General features: G+C 38.7%; 2 non-coding genes across 2 annotated transcripts; both read left to right on the top strand.

Moving 5' to 3' along the window:
• The first annotated feature begins 8,322 nt into the window (after positions 1-8,322).
• On the top strand, positions 8,323-10,318 carry LOC117577129 (small subunit ribosomal RNA). The gene has a single exon (XR_004573043.1). It is a non-coding gene; the product is annotated as a small subunit ribosomal RNA (ribosomal RNA).
• Positions 10,319-10,893: 575 nt separating this feature from the next.
• LOC117577144 (5.8S ribosomal RNA) lies at positions 10,894-11,072 on the top strand. The gene has a single exon (XR_004573056.1). It is a non-coding gene; the product is annotated as a 5.8S ribosomal RNA (ribosomal RNA).
• Positions 11,073-14,082: the final 3,010 nt, after the last annotated feature.

Genomic DNA, 14,082 nt, shown 5'->3' with positions numbered 1-14,082 from the left:
GAACTGCAGCAGCCATATGATATAAGGTTCTACCGAGATATGAGTTCAACTTTGCAAAAAATTTTAAACAATGTTAAACAATTTACGATTGTACTAGTATTTAATACAAATTATTGATAATAAAATAATGAAGTTTTGCTGTTGTATTATTAAAATAGTGCCACATAAAGATACATTAGGTGGTAGACCTTAGTAAAATGAGCGGGTTGTAGAAAACGTGTCACAAAACCTATATAGGGGTGGTGAGGTCGGGCAGGCATGTCATATGAGAAAAATTTCACAAGTGAAATATATATGTCTATGTATATGGAGTGTAATGCCGGCATAAGTCATATATAAATAATATATGAAAATAATCATATAGAAGGCAATATGATTAAAAAAGTTAAAAATAATGAAGTTTTACTGTTGCATTATTAAATTAGTGCAACATAAAGATACATTAGGTGGTATACCTTAGTAAAATGAGCTGGTTGTAGAAAACGTGTCACAAAACCTATATAGGGGTGGTGATGTCGAGCAGGCATGTCATATGAGAAAATTTCACAAGTGAAATATATATGACTATGTATATGGAGTGAGTCTTGCCGGCATAAGTCATATATAAATAATATATGAAAATAATCATATAGAAGGCAATATGATTAAAAAAGTTAAAAATAATGAAGTTTTACTGTTGTATTATTAAATTAGTGCAACAAAAAGATACGTTAGATGGTAATACTAAATAAAATAAGAGCATTGTAGAAAACGTGTCACAAAACCTATATAGGGGTGGTGAGGTCGGGCAGGCATGTCATATGAGAAAAATTTCACAAGTGAAATATATATGACTATTTATATGGAGTGTCATGCCGGCATAAGTCATATATAAATAATATATGAAAATAATCATATAGAAGGCAATATGATTAAAAAAGTTAAAAATAATGAAGTTTTACTGTTGCATTATTAAATTAGTGCAACATAAAGATACATTAGGTGGTATACCTTAGTAAAATGAGCTGGTTGTAGAAAACGTGTCACAAAACCTATATAGGGGTGGTGATGTCGAGCAGGCATGTCATATGAGAAAAATTTCACAAGTGAAATATATATGACTATGTATATGGAGTGAGTCTTGCCGGCATAAGTCATATATAAATAATATATGAAAATAATCATATAGAAGGCAATATGATTAAAAAAGTTAAAAATAATGAAGTTTTACTGTTGTATTATTAAATTAGTGCAACAAAAAGATACGTTAGATGGTAATACTAAATAAAATAAGAGCATTGTAGAAAACGTGTCACAAAACCTATATAGGGGTGGTGAGGTCGGGCAGGCATGTCATATGAGAAAAATTTCACAAGTGAAATATATATGACTATTTATATGGAGTGTCATGCCGGCATAAGTCATATATAAATAATATATGAAAATAATCATCATATAGAAGGCAATATGATTAAAAAAGTTAAAAATAATGAAGTTTTACTGTTGCATTATTAAATTAGTGCAACATAAAGATACATTAGGTGGTATACCTTAGTAAAATGAGCTGGTTGTAGAAAACGTGTCACAAAACCTATATAGGGGTGGTGATGTCGAGCAGGCATGTCATATGAGAAAAATTTCACAAGTGAAATATATATGACTATGTATATGGAGTGAGTCTTGCCGGCATAAGTCATATATAAATAATATATGAAAATAATCATATAGAAGGCAATATGATTAAAAAAGTTAAAAATAATGAAGTTTTACTGTTGCATTATTAAATTAGTGCAACATAAAGATACATTAGGTGGGTATACCTTAGTAAAATGAGCATTATTGGTTAGTAAAATGAGCTGGTTGTAGAAAACGTGTCACAAAACCTATATAGGGGTGGTGATGTCGAGCAGGCATGTCATATGAGAAAAATTTCACAAGTGAAATATATATGACTATGTATATGGAGTGAGTCTTGCCGGCATAAGTCATATATAAATAATATATGAAAATAATCATATAGAAGGCAATATGATTAAAAAAGTTAAAAATAATGAAGTTTTACTGTTGTATTATTAAATTAGTGCAACAAAAAGATACGTTAGATGGTAATACTAAATAAAATAAGAGCATTGTAGAAAACGTGTCACAAAACCTATATAGGGGTGGTGAGGTCGGGCAGGCATGTCATATGAGAAAAATTTCACAAGTGAAATATATATGACTATTTATATGGAGTGTCATGCCGGCATAAGTCATATATAAATAATATATGAAAATAATCATATAGAAGGCAATATGATTAAAAAAGTTAAAAATAATGAAGTTTTACTGTTGCATTATTAAATTAGTGCAACATAAAGATACATTAGGTGGTATACCTTAGTAAAATGAGCTGGTTGTAGAAAACGTGTCACAAAACCTATATAGGGGTGGTGATGTCGAGCAGGCATGTCATATGAGAAAAATTTCACAAGTGAAATATATATGACTATGTATATGGAGTGAGTCTTGCCGGCATAAGTCATATATAAATAATATATGAAAATAATCATATAGAAGGCAATATGATTAAAAAAGTTAAAAATAATGAAGTTTTACTGTTGCATTATTAAATTAGTGCAACATAAAGATACATTAGGTGGTATACCTTAGTAAAATGAGCTGGTTGTAGAAAACGTGTCACAAAACCTATATAGGGGTGGTGATGTCGAGCAGGCATGTCATATGAGAAAAATTTCACAAGTGAAATATATATGACTATGTATATGGAGTGAGTCTTGCCGGCATAAGTCATATATAAATAATATATGAAAATAATCATATAGAAGGCAATATGATTAAAAAAGTTAAAAATAATGAAGTTTTACTGTTGTATTATTAAATTAGTGCAACAAAAAGATACGTTAGATGGTAATACTAAATAAAATAAGAGCATTGTAGAAAACGTGTCACAAAACCTATACATTTTTTTTTTTTTTTTTTTTTTTTTTTTCGTCAATAATTATTTATTTAAAATCTGTCGGTACGGACAATAATTAAATTTTTTGAGCAGCCTTGTCGATTAAATTCTCACAAGAGATGGTTGGTAGGGTTCTGGAGGGCTAATCATCATCCTCCATGGGCAGGTCGAGGGGGTGTTTTCTTTTAAGTCTTCTGACGGTTTGGCTGTTGTCCAAGATGTTGATGGCCAATGTGTTTGGGTGGTTATGGAGCCTGTTGATGTAATTCGTGCTCACTTTTCGAATTTCATCTTCTACCCAGGGAACCCTGAGTACCTCGTGGATGGTGCTGTTGTCATGGTAAGGATGAGCGTTCGAGACCATTCTCAGAGCCTTGTTCTGCAGCCTTTGGATGTTCCTGCAGTTTGATTTGCAGGCAGTGCCCCACAGCTGGATGCCATAAGTCCAGATTGGCTTAATGATGGTTTTGTAGACAAGCAGTTTAAGTTTGCTTTTAAGCTTCGAGCGTCTTCCAATGAGCCATTGGAATTGCTTCAGCCTCTCTTCAGCCTGCTTTCTCTTCCTTAGGATGTGTGTGCGCCATGTTAACCGCCTGTCAAGCGTCATGCCCAGGTATTTGGGCGTGGGATTTTCGGGAATATATTCCCCATTGAGACTGACAGGCGGGCAATTGCCGTTGCGGAGTGCAAATGTGGTTTGCGTGGACTTCTCAGGGTTTACCGAGATGTTCCACCTCCGCAGCCAGGGCTCGATGGTGTTTAGCTGATTTTGAATAATTTCCGACGCATCCTCTGGGGTTCCTGCTGTGGCAAGGAAGGCTGTGTCATCGGCGTATGTGGCAACCAATAGGTTCTCGTTGAAAAATGTAGGCATGTCCGCTGTGTACAACGTGTACAATAGAGGGCCTAGGACGCTACCTTGTGGTACACCGGCTTCGATACCTTTTGTGGTAGATCGCGCATCTCCGCATCTGACATAAAAGCTTCTGTTGTCGAGGTAAGATTGCAGAAATGCGTAATGGGGTTGAGGCAGGTTTCTCTTAAGCTTAAGCAGTAGCCCTGGGTGCCAGACTCTGTCGAAAGCTTGCTTCACGTCAAGCATTACGGCGCAGCAGTAGTTCTTCTCCTCGAATGCGTCCAGTATCACTTTGACTAAACGGTGGCATTGTTCCGGGGTGGAGTGAGAACGCCTGAAGCCAAACTGGTGATCCGGAATCAACCCAGCTTCTTCCAGCACTGGCAATACTCTGCGCAAAAATACTCTTTCGAGTATTTTGGAGAGTATCGACAGCAAACTTATCGGACGATAAGAGCCAAGATTGGCTTCAGGTTTGCCAGGTTTGGGTATAAGAATTACCTCTGCTCGTTTCCAGATGGTTGGAAAATGTCCTAGCTGAAAGCACCTGCTGTATATGTTGGCGAGGAGTTGTAGGCAGGGAGGGGGAAGAAGCTTAACAGCCAGTGCTTCAATGCCATCAGCGCCCGGCGATTTATTCGTCTTGAGTCCCTCGATCTCAAGTTTGACCTCATCCACCGAGACCATAGCTAGCTCTTCTTGGTTGTTGTTGGTGTTTTCATCTAATAGTAGTTGTAGGGCACGTTGCGTAGCTGAGATATCCAGGTCGGTGCATCTTATTATCGGCTTGAAGGCTTCGCTGAGGTGCTCCACAAAAGCTTCAGCTCGTTCTTGCTCTGTGCGGCACCAGGCGCCACTAGCACGCTGGACTGGAGCAACTCTCTTAGTAGGTCGTTTTATATGACGAGTGACCTGCCAAAGGTTGTGCTGTGGGTCTCCAGGCTCAACATTGGCCAGGAACTCTTCAAACGAGCTCTGCCTGAGCTTTAGGAGCTTATCCTTAAGCTGCTTTGCGGCTCTGTTAAATACCCTTTTATCTCTAGGATTTCTGGATAGGAACCATACTCGTCGCAACCGTCTCTTCTCAGCTACTAGCGAGGCGATCTCTGAAGACCAAAGGTGTAGGACCCTCGTTGGTAGTCTGGGAGAGATTGGGGTTCTGGGGGAAGCATGTGCTGCTGCGTTGTGCATGTGTTGCGTGAGCTCGTCGATGGCGTTGTTCACTTGCTCAGTGGTGGTAAGATCTTGCACTGGGTTGACATTTTCCGTTAGCCAGGCTTTGTAGGATTGCAGTCTCGTGCTCTTCTTGATCATCCTGGGATGTGCAGCTTTTCTCAGTGCAGGGAGGTTCAGCCGCAGTTCCACTGCGCTGTGGTCGGAGAAAAGGTCCGCGTTAGAAGACAACGAGACTTTGGCACTATCAAATCCTTTGGAGAGGGCCATGTCCAGGGTGTCGGGAATTTTGGTCGGATCTGTTGGCCAGTAGGTGGGCTCTCCTGTGGTGTGGCATACGATGCTCCTGCGCTGGATGCACCTAAGTAGTGCGCTTCCTTTAGGGTTGCTGACTCGGCATCCCCACCATCGGTGCTTTGCGTTGAAATCGCCCCCAATTAGAAATCTGTTACCCAGACTGCTCAGCAGCAGATCAAAATGCCTTTCTGATACTCTGTGTCTGGGGGGAGGTAGACCGCGGCGACTGTAAGGTCGCCTTGTGGGCTGGGCAGATTGACTTTGGCACATTGTACCCAGTCTTCCTCTAAGGTACTCAGCTCGTTGTACTTTATGCCCGCTTTAATAATAATTGCCGCTCCGCCATGAGCTCTGCCGCTAGGGTGGTCAGCGTGGATGATGTCATACCCGTGAAGTCGGATGTATGATCTATTGGAGAAGTGAGTTTCGGAGATGAGGAGTATGTCTGTGTTGTGTGTGTGGATAAAGTGTTCCACTTCTGGCCGGCTTTTAATCAGGCCGTTAGCGTTCCAGATCGTTATGTTTAATCCCGTTTGCATAATGATTTGCAAACGGTAGCAAGCATTTGGGTCATTTGACTCATGACCTTTTCCATCATGCGCTCAAACATGGCCTCCATTCTGGCCATTGCCGCGTCAAGGGAATTGCTTGGTGGGATTAAGTTGGCGTTGGGATGTAGGATGTTATCTTGTGGGGCAGCGTTTCTTGCTGTATTGGCATAGCTAACATTTGGGTCGATTCTGCTTGCGTTGGGGTCGATCTTGCTGAGGTGGGGCGGCTGGTAACGTGAGGTTGCCTGCCTGGGGGCAAAAACACTCTTCGCTCTCTTGTAAGCTGGACAGCCTTTGTATGAGGCCGCATGTGGGCCCTTGCAGTTAAGGCAGAAAGCCGGTTCACTGGCGTTCTTTTTGCATTCAGCAGTGGAGTGCTCGTCTCCACACTTGACGCAACGATGGTCGAGGTGGCAGTATCTTTGGGTATGCCCGAAGGCCTGGCAGCGGTAGCATTGGGGGACATCGTTGAATTTGATCGGCGGTTCAACCGTGACCATGGTGCTGCATATCCGTTTGATCTGGTATACCTCCTTATTGTTTTTGGCCGGCTCCAGACTTACGAAGAAGAGGTTTAGAGGCTTCTTTGTACCCCTTTTATTTGGGGATTGTGGACATCCCTGACCTTGTGCCCGTGGCGGCCGAGTCCCTCTTTGATGTCTTCCAAATCGGTCGAGTGGTGGAGGCCTTTGATGACCACCCGGTAGGCGCGTTCATCTCGGGGTTGAAAGGTGTGGAATCTATTTTTACTATCGCTCAAGAAAGTCTTTAGTTTGGTAAAGGCATCCTTGTTGGGGGTCATGACTCGAATGAAGTTATTCTGGCTGGCTTTGTATGTGACCTCTACATCTTTGCCTAAGGCGCCAGAGATGGCTTTGGATAGGTCCTTGATGCTGGTTACATCCGGGATGAAGATTGGCGGTGGCTTGATCTCCTTGGGTGCTTTTTCCTCTTGGTCATGCTTTTTGGATGTCTTAGGAGCAGCTGGTGTCTCTTCGTAATCATCACTAGAATCTGTTTCATCATCGTCCTCAGATAGGATTCCGAATGAGTTATTTTTAAGTCTGCTTATTAATGCAGCTCTGGCTGCCTCGCTGGTGCTGGCCTTGTCCTCCTTATCGGCTTTTTTGGCATTCTTGCGCTTTATTTCTCCAGGCTCGGAGTCGCTGGAGTCACTATTTTTATATTTGATGTTGCCCTTCTTTCTAGGCGGCTGGGCTTGCCAGCTCATGGTGAGAAACTGACGCGAATTCGAATTTTGAAGGAGTTCGAAATTCGCGCCAAGCGTTGATGTTTTGCTATTTCAATGGTTCGTGTCTTGGGTGATGTTTGCGACTTTGCTAAACAGCTGACACCGACACAGCGTTTGTGTCCTTGCTATATCGATGGTTCGTGACTTGGATAGCGTTGATGTTTTTGCTATTTCGATGGTTCGTGTCTTGAGTGATGTTCGCGACTTTGCTAAAAAGCTGATACCGAGCTTTTAGCTTTAGAGTCTTATAAGCTTGGAACTTTTTCACGCAGCGGCTCACGACTTGGGTAAAGTTCGAACAGCTGTGATCAAGCTTTAAAGCTCGATAGCTTCAAAAGCTTGGAAATTTTCCACGCACGTGGTTATTTTTGCAATTGGAAAAACTCGATTTTTCACAATATTAAGAGTGTCACTGTCACTAAATTATTCGCACTTTGTTGCATTTATGATCCCATGTCTCTGTCGGTAATGTTTTTATAGGTTTCTATGGTTCTCACACGGAGCACACACGGAGGCACGTCTGTTCACTTCGAAAGTTCGATCGCGACTAAAACCTATACATGGTGGCAGTGTGTGCTCATCACGTATATATGTATTGGATGCATATATTTCAGTTTGCATATTAAGTAATAATTATGTTATTATTAATTAATTATTAGTCTCATCCGATATAAAAATTGATACTATTATATGGTTATATAATTATTACTATTTATATAAGCATATAATGTATTAAATGTCTTTTTCAAAAGAAGACGGTGTTTCGTAGCTAAAGAATTAATATTTTGTGAATAATTGAAAAATCCTCTAGGACACTATTGTGGACGGAGGTTTTTACTAATATAATATTGTCTACACGTAAATGCAGAATTAGATAAAATTATCAATTTGTCATCAAAATAAAATAATTTTTTATTCAATTAATTGAATTTAAATTATAAAATATGCATGTGTGATATAATATATTTAGTAAGTTGAAATAAAATGATATTTTTGAACGATTATATGCATATATATTTTATATATAAGTATATATATTTATATAAACAATTGTGAATTATAACTAGCGAACGTGAATGCTATCTAATTATGGCCACATTCGTATAGTACATGTCAAGTATAACATATATATATATACAATTATTGAATATTATCGTTTGTTATTCAAAAATATTTGTGAGTTGTCATGTATTTTACATATTTGAAGATTTATGTAATTATATTTTAAATATATTTACATAATGAAATGAACATTATTCTGGTTGATCCTGCCAGTAGTTATATGCTTGTCTCAAAGATTAAGCCATGCATGTCTAAGTACACACGAATTAATAGTGAAACCGCAAAAGGCTCATTATATCAGTTATGGTTCCTTAGATCGTTAACAGTTACTTGGATAACTGTGGTAATTCTAGAGCTAATACATGCAATTAAAACACGGACCTTCTGGAACGTGTGCTTTTATTAGGCTAAAACCAAGCGATCGCAAGATCGTTACACTGGTTGAACTCTAGATAACATGCAGATCGTATGGTCTCGTACCGACGACAGATCTTTCAAATGTCTGCCCTATCAACTTTTGATGGTAGTATCTAGGACTACCATGGTTGCAACGGGTAACGGGGAATCAGGGTTCGATTCCGGAGAGGGAGCCTGAGAAACGGCTACCACATCTAAGGAAGGCAGCAGGCGCGTAAATTACCCACTCCCAGCTCGGGGAGGTAGTGACGAAAAATAACAATACAGGACTCATATCCGAGGCCCTGTAATTGGAATGAGTACACTTTAAATCCTTTAACAAGGACCTATTGGAGGGCAAGTCTGGTGCCAGCAGCCGCGGTAATTCCAGCTCCAATAGCGTATATTAAAGTTGTTGCGGTTAAAACGTTCGTAGTTGAACTTGTGCTTCATACGGGTAGTGCAACTTACAATTGTAGTTAGTACTATACCTTTATGTATGTAAGCGTATTACCGGTGGAGTTCTTATATATAATTAGGTACTTGTACTTTTTTATATGTTCCTCCTATTTAAAAACCTGCATTAGTGCTCTTCATCGAGTGTTATTGTGGGCCGGTACAATTACTTTGAACAAATTAGAGTGCTTAAAGCAGGCTTCAAATGCCTGAATATTCTGTGCATGGGATAATGAAATAAGACCTCTGTTCTGCTTTCATTGGTTTTCAGATCAAGAGGTAATGATTAATAGAAGCAGTTTGGGGGGCATTAGTATTACGACGCGAGAGGTGAAATTCTTGGACCGTCGTAAGACTAACTTAAGCGAAAGCATTTGCCAAAGATGTTTTCATTAATCAAGAACGAAAGTTAGAGGTTCGAAGGCGATCAGATACCGCCCTAGTTCTAACCATAAACGATGCCAGCTAGCAATTGGGTGTAGCTACTTTTATGGCTCTCTCAGTCGCTTCCCGGGAAACCAAAGCTTTTGGGCTCCGGGGGAAGTATGGTTGCCAAAGCTGAAACTTAAAGGAATTGACGGAAGGGCACCACCAGGAGTGGAGCCTGCGGCTTAATTTGACTCAACACGGGAAAACTTACCAGGTCCGAACATAAGTGTGTAAGACAGATTGATAGCTCTTCTCGAATCTATGGTGGTGGTGCATGGCCGTTCTTAGTTCGTGGAGTGATTTGTCTGGTTAATTCCGATAACGAACGAGACTCAAATATATTAAATAGATATCTTCAGGATTATGGTGTTGAAGCTTATATAGCCTTCATTCATGGTGGCAGTAAAATGTTTATTGTGTTTGAATGTGTTTATATAAGTGGAGCCGTACCTGTTGGTTTGTCCCATTATAAGGACACTAGCTTCTTAAATGGACAAATTGCGTCTAGCAATAATGAGATTGAGCAATAACAGGTCTGTGATGCCCTTAGATGTCCTGGGCTGCACGCGCGCTACAATGAAAGTATCAACGTGTATTTCCTAGACCGAGAGGTCCGGGTAAACCGCTGAACCACTTTCATGCTTGGGATTGTGAACTGAAACTGTTCACATGAACTTGGAATTCCCAGTAAGTGTGAGTCATTAACTCGCATTGATTACGTCCCTGCCCTTTGTGCACACCGCCCGTCGCTACTACCGATTGAATTATTTAGTGAGGTCTCCGGACGTGATCACTGTGACGCCCTTGTGTGTTGCGGTTGTTTCGCAAAAGTTGACCGAACTTGATTATTTAGAGGAAGTAAAAGTCGTAACAAGGTTTCCGTAGGTGAACCTGCGGAAGGATCATTATTGTTTTAATGCATCTAACCGTTAATAAATTAAATTTGTTTTTCTCTTTTAGGGAATTGCAATATTTAATAAATTATGTAACTAATAAATATAAATATTTTATTCAATCATATGAGATACAATTATGCAACATATAATAATTTAAATTAGCTAAAAACCGTTTGTCATGTGTATTATTATTATATATAACTGTATTAAGAGTGTTTTATGTGTTTTGGATAAAATAAAAAACTGCGTGTATATGTACCATAATATACATGCGTTGCAAAATGTATTGTGCATATTCCAGTGCGCATACATTGGTTCGCAACACCTAAAGAAAAAAACAATGTTGTACCTGTTTGCAGGTTAACGCTTTACATATGTTGATCATAATAAATAAATTTAGCTAAAATATACTTGTCATATATCTTATTATTATCGATTATGTAAAACTAAGACATTTCGCAACATTTATTTAGGTATAAAAAAAAAAATTTTATTGAAGGAATTGATATATGCCAGTAAAATGGTGTATTTTTAATTTCTTTCAATAAAAATATTCTTGACGTAATGAAATAAAAAAAAAATTGTATCACTCTAAGCGGTGGATCACTCGGCTCATGGGTCGATGAAGAACGCAGCAAACTGTGCGTCATCGTGTGAACTGCAGGACACATGAACATCGACATTTTGAACGCATATCGCAGTCCATGCTGTTATGTACTTTAATTAATTTTTTAGTGCTGCTTGGACTACATATGGTTGAGGGTTGTAAGACTATGCTAAATAAGTTGTTTAAAATTTTTCGGAATTTTAAGCACATTGTATATTATTGGATAATATAAGTGTGAATCTAAAAAAGTTCTCGCTTAAGATATTCATAATATGAATTAATAAATGAAAATACTAAAACTCTGTTGCATGAGAAATTTGAAGAATTATATGTTCTTTATTCATTTCAAATAATATTGAGGAATGTCTAGCATAAAATATATTATTTTATAAACTAGAATTGCCTCTTATTAACGAATATGGTATAAAGAATAATTTTGTGAATATTATGGACCTTCAAGAAAAAAATAGTATATTTCAAAATAGGCAGAGAATTGTCTATAAGTGTAATTAAACAACCTCAACTCATATGGGACTACCCCCTGAATTTAAGCATATTAATTAGGGGAGGAAAAGAAACTAACAAGGATTTTCTTAGTAGCGGCGAGCGAAAAGAAATCAGTTCAGCACTAAGTCACTTTGTCTATATGGCAAATGTGAGATGCAGTGTATGGAACGTCAATATTCTAGTATGAGAAATTAACGATTTAAGTCCTTCTTAAATGAGGCCATTTACCCATAGAGGGTGCCAGGCCCGTATAACGTTAATGATTATTAGATGATGTTTCCAAAGAGTCGTGTTGCTTGATAGTGCAGCACTAAGTGGGTGGTAAACTCCATCTAAAACTAAATATAACCATGAGACCGATAGTAAACAAGTACCGTGAGGGAAAGTTGAAAAGAACTCTGAATAGAGAGTTAAATAGTACGTGAAACTGCTTAGAGGTTAAGCCCGATGAACCTGAATATCCGTTATGGAAAATTCATCATTAGAATTGTAATATTTAATCAATATTATAACGATAGTGTGCATTTTTTTCCATATAAGGACATTGTAATCTATTAGCATGTATGGAATTTATCAAAACAATTTTGATAAGAGTTTATTTAAATTAGAGTGCTTGCATTTTAACATAAAATAAATTTCAAAAATTTGATAAAGTGCTGATAGATTATATGAGTACAGTGCGTTAATTTTTCGGAATTATATAATGGCATGATTATCATGATTGATTTTTATGTTTATTATAAGCACTTGTATGATTAACAATGCGAAAGATTCAGGATACCTTCGGGACCCGTCTTGAAACACGGACCAAGGAGTCTAACATATGTGCAAGTTATTGGGATATATAACCTAATAGCGTAATTAACTTGACTATTATTGGGATTAGTTTTTTTAACTATTTATAGTTGATTAACGCAATCCCGGGGCGTTCTATATAGTTATGTATAATAATATTTATATTATTTATGCCTCTAACTGGAACGTACCTTGAGCATATATGCTGTGACCCGAAAGATGGTGAACTATACTTGATCAGGTTGAAGTCAGGGGAAACCCTGATGGAAGACCGAAACAGTTCTGACGTGCAAATCGATTGTCAGAATTGAGTATAGGGGCGAAAGACCAATCGAACCATCTAGTAGCTGGTTCCTTCCGAAGTTTCCCTCAGGATAGCTGGTGCATTTAACTGTTGTATAAAATAATCTTATCTGGTAAAGCGAATGATTAGAGGCCTTAGGGTCGAAACGATCTTAACCTATTCTCAAACTTTATATTCTCAAACTTTAAATGGGTAAGAACCTTAACTTTCTTGATATGAAGTTTAAGGTTATGATATAATGTGCCCAGTGGGCCACTTTTGGTAAGCAGAACTGGCGCTGTGGGATGAACCAAACGTAATGTTACGGTGCCCAAATTAACAACTCATTCAGAAACCATGAAAGGCGTTGGTTGCTTAAAACAGCAGGACGGTGATCATGGAAGTCGAAATCCGCTAAGGAGTGTGTAACAACTCACCTGCCGAAGCAACTAGCCCTTAAAATGGATGGCGCTTAAGTTGTATACCTATACATTACCGCTAAAGTAGATGATTTATATTACTTGTAATATAAATTTTGAAACTTTAGTGAGTAGGAAGGTACAATGGTGTGCTTAGAAGTGTTTGGCGTAAGCCTGCATGGAGCCGTCATTGGTACAGATCTTGGTGGTAGTAGCAAATAATCGAATGAGACCTTGGAGGACTGAAGTGGAGAAGGGTTTCGTGTGAACAGTGGTTGATCACGAGTTAGTCGGTCCTAAGTTCAAGGCGAAAGCCGAAAATTTTCAAGTAAAAAAAAGTAACTAAAATTTATATTTTGTCATAATTAAAAAACTTGAATAATTTTGAACGAAAGGGAATACGGTTCCAATTCCGTAACCTGTTGAGTATCCGTTTGTTATTAAATATGGGCCTCGTGCTCATCCTGGCAACAGGAACGACCATAAAGAAGCCGTCGAGAGATATCGGAAGAGTTTTCTTTTCTGTTTTATAGCCGTACTACCATGGAAGTCTTTCGCAGAGAGATATGGTAGATGGGCTAGAAGAGCATGACATATACTGTTGTGTCGATATTTTCTCCTCGGACCTTGAAAATTTATGGTGGGGACACGCAAACTTCTCAACAGGCCGTACCAATATCCGCAGCTGGTCTCCAAGGTGAAGAGTCTCTAGTCGATAGAATAATGTAGGTAAGGGAAGTCGGCAAATTAGATCCGTAACTTCGGGATAAGGATTGGCTCTGAAGATTGAGATAGTCGGGCTTGATTGGGAAACAATAACATGGTTTATGTGCTCGTTCTGGGTAAATAGAGTTTCTATCATTTATGGTAGTTTCTTGTTCCCCGGATAGTTTAGTTACGTAGCCAATTGTGGAACTTTCTTGCTAAAATTTTTAAGAATACTAGTTGGGCAACCAGCTAGTTCTTTTAAATTATAACGATTATCAATTCAGAACTGGCACGGACTTAACGACTGTCAATTTCAGCATTGTGATGGCCCAGCGGGTGGACACTTGGTGATTTCTGCCCAGTCTCTGAATGTCTAAATTCAAAACAAAGCTATTGTCGATTGGATCCGCCTAGCGATTAACGGTGTTGACACAATGTGATATCGCGACACTTCTGT

Source organism: Drosophila albomicans, unplaced genomic scaffold, assembly GCF_009650485.2.
Source record: "Drosophila albomicans strain 15112-1751.03 unplaced genomic scaffold, ASM965048v2 utg000062l_pilon, whole genome shotgun sequence".
Taxonomy (NCBI): Eukaryota; Metazoa; Arthropoda; class Insecta; order Diptera; family Drosophilidae; genus Drosophila; species Drosophila albomicans.
This window is presented reverse-complemented; position numbering and strand designations above follow the sequence as displayed.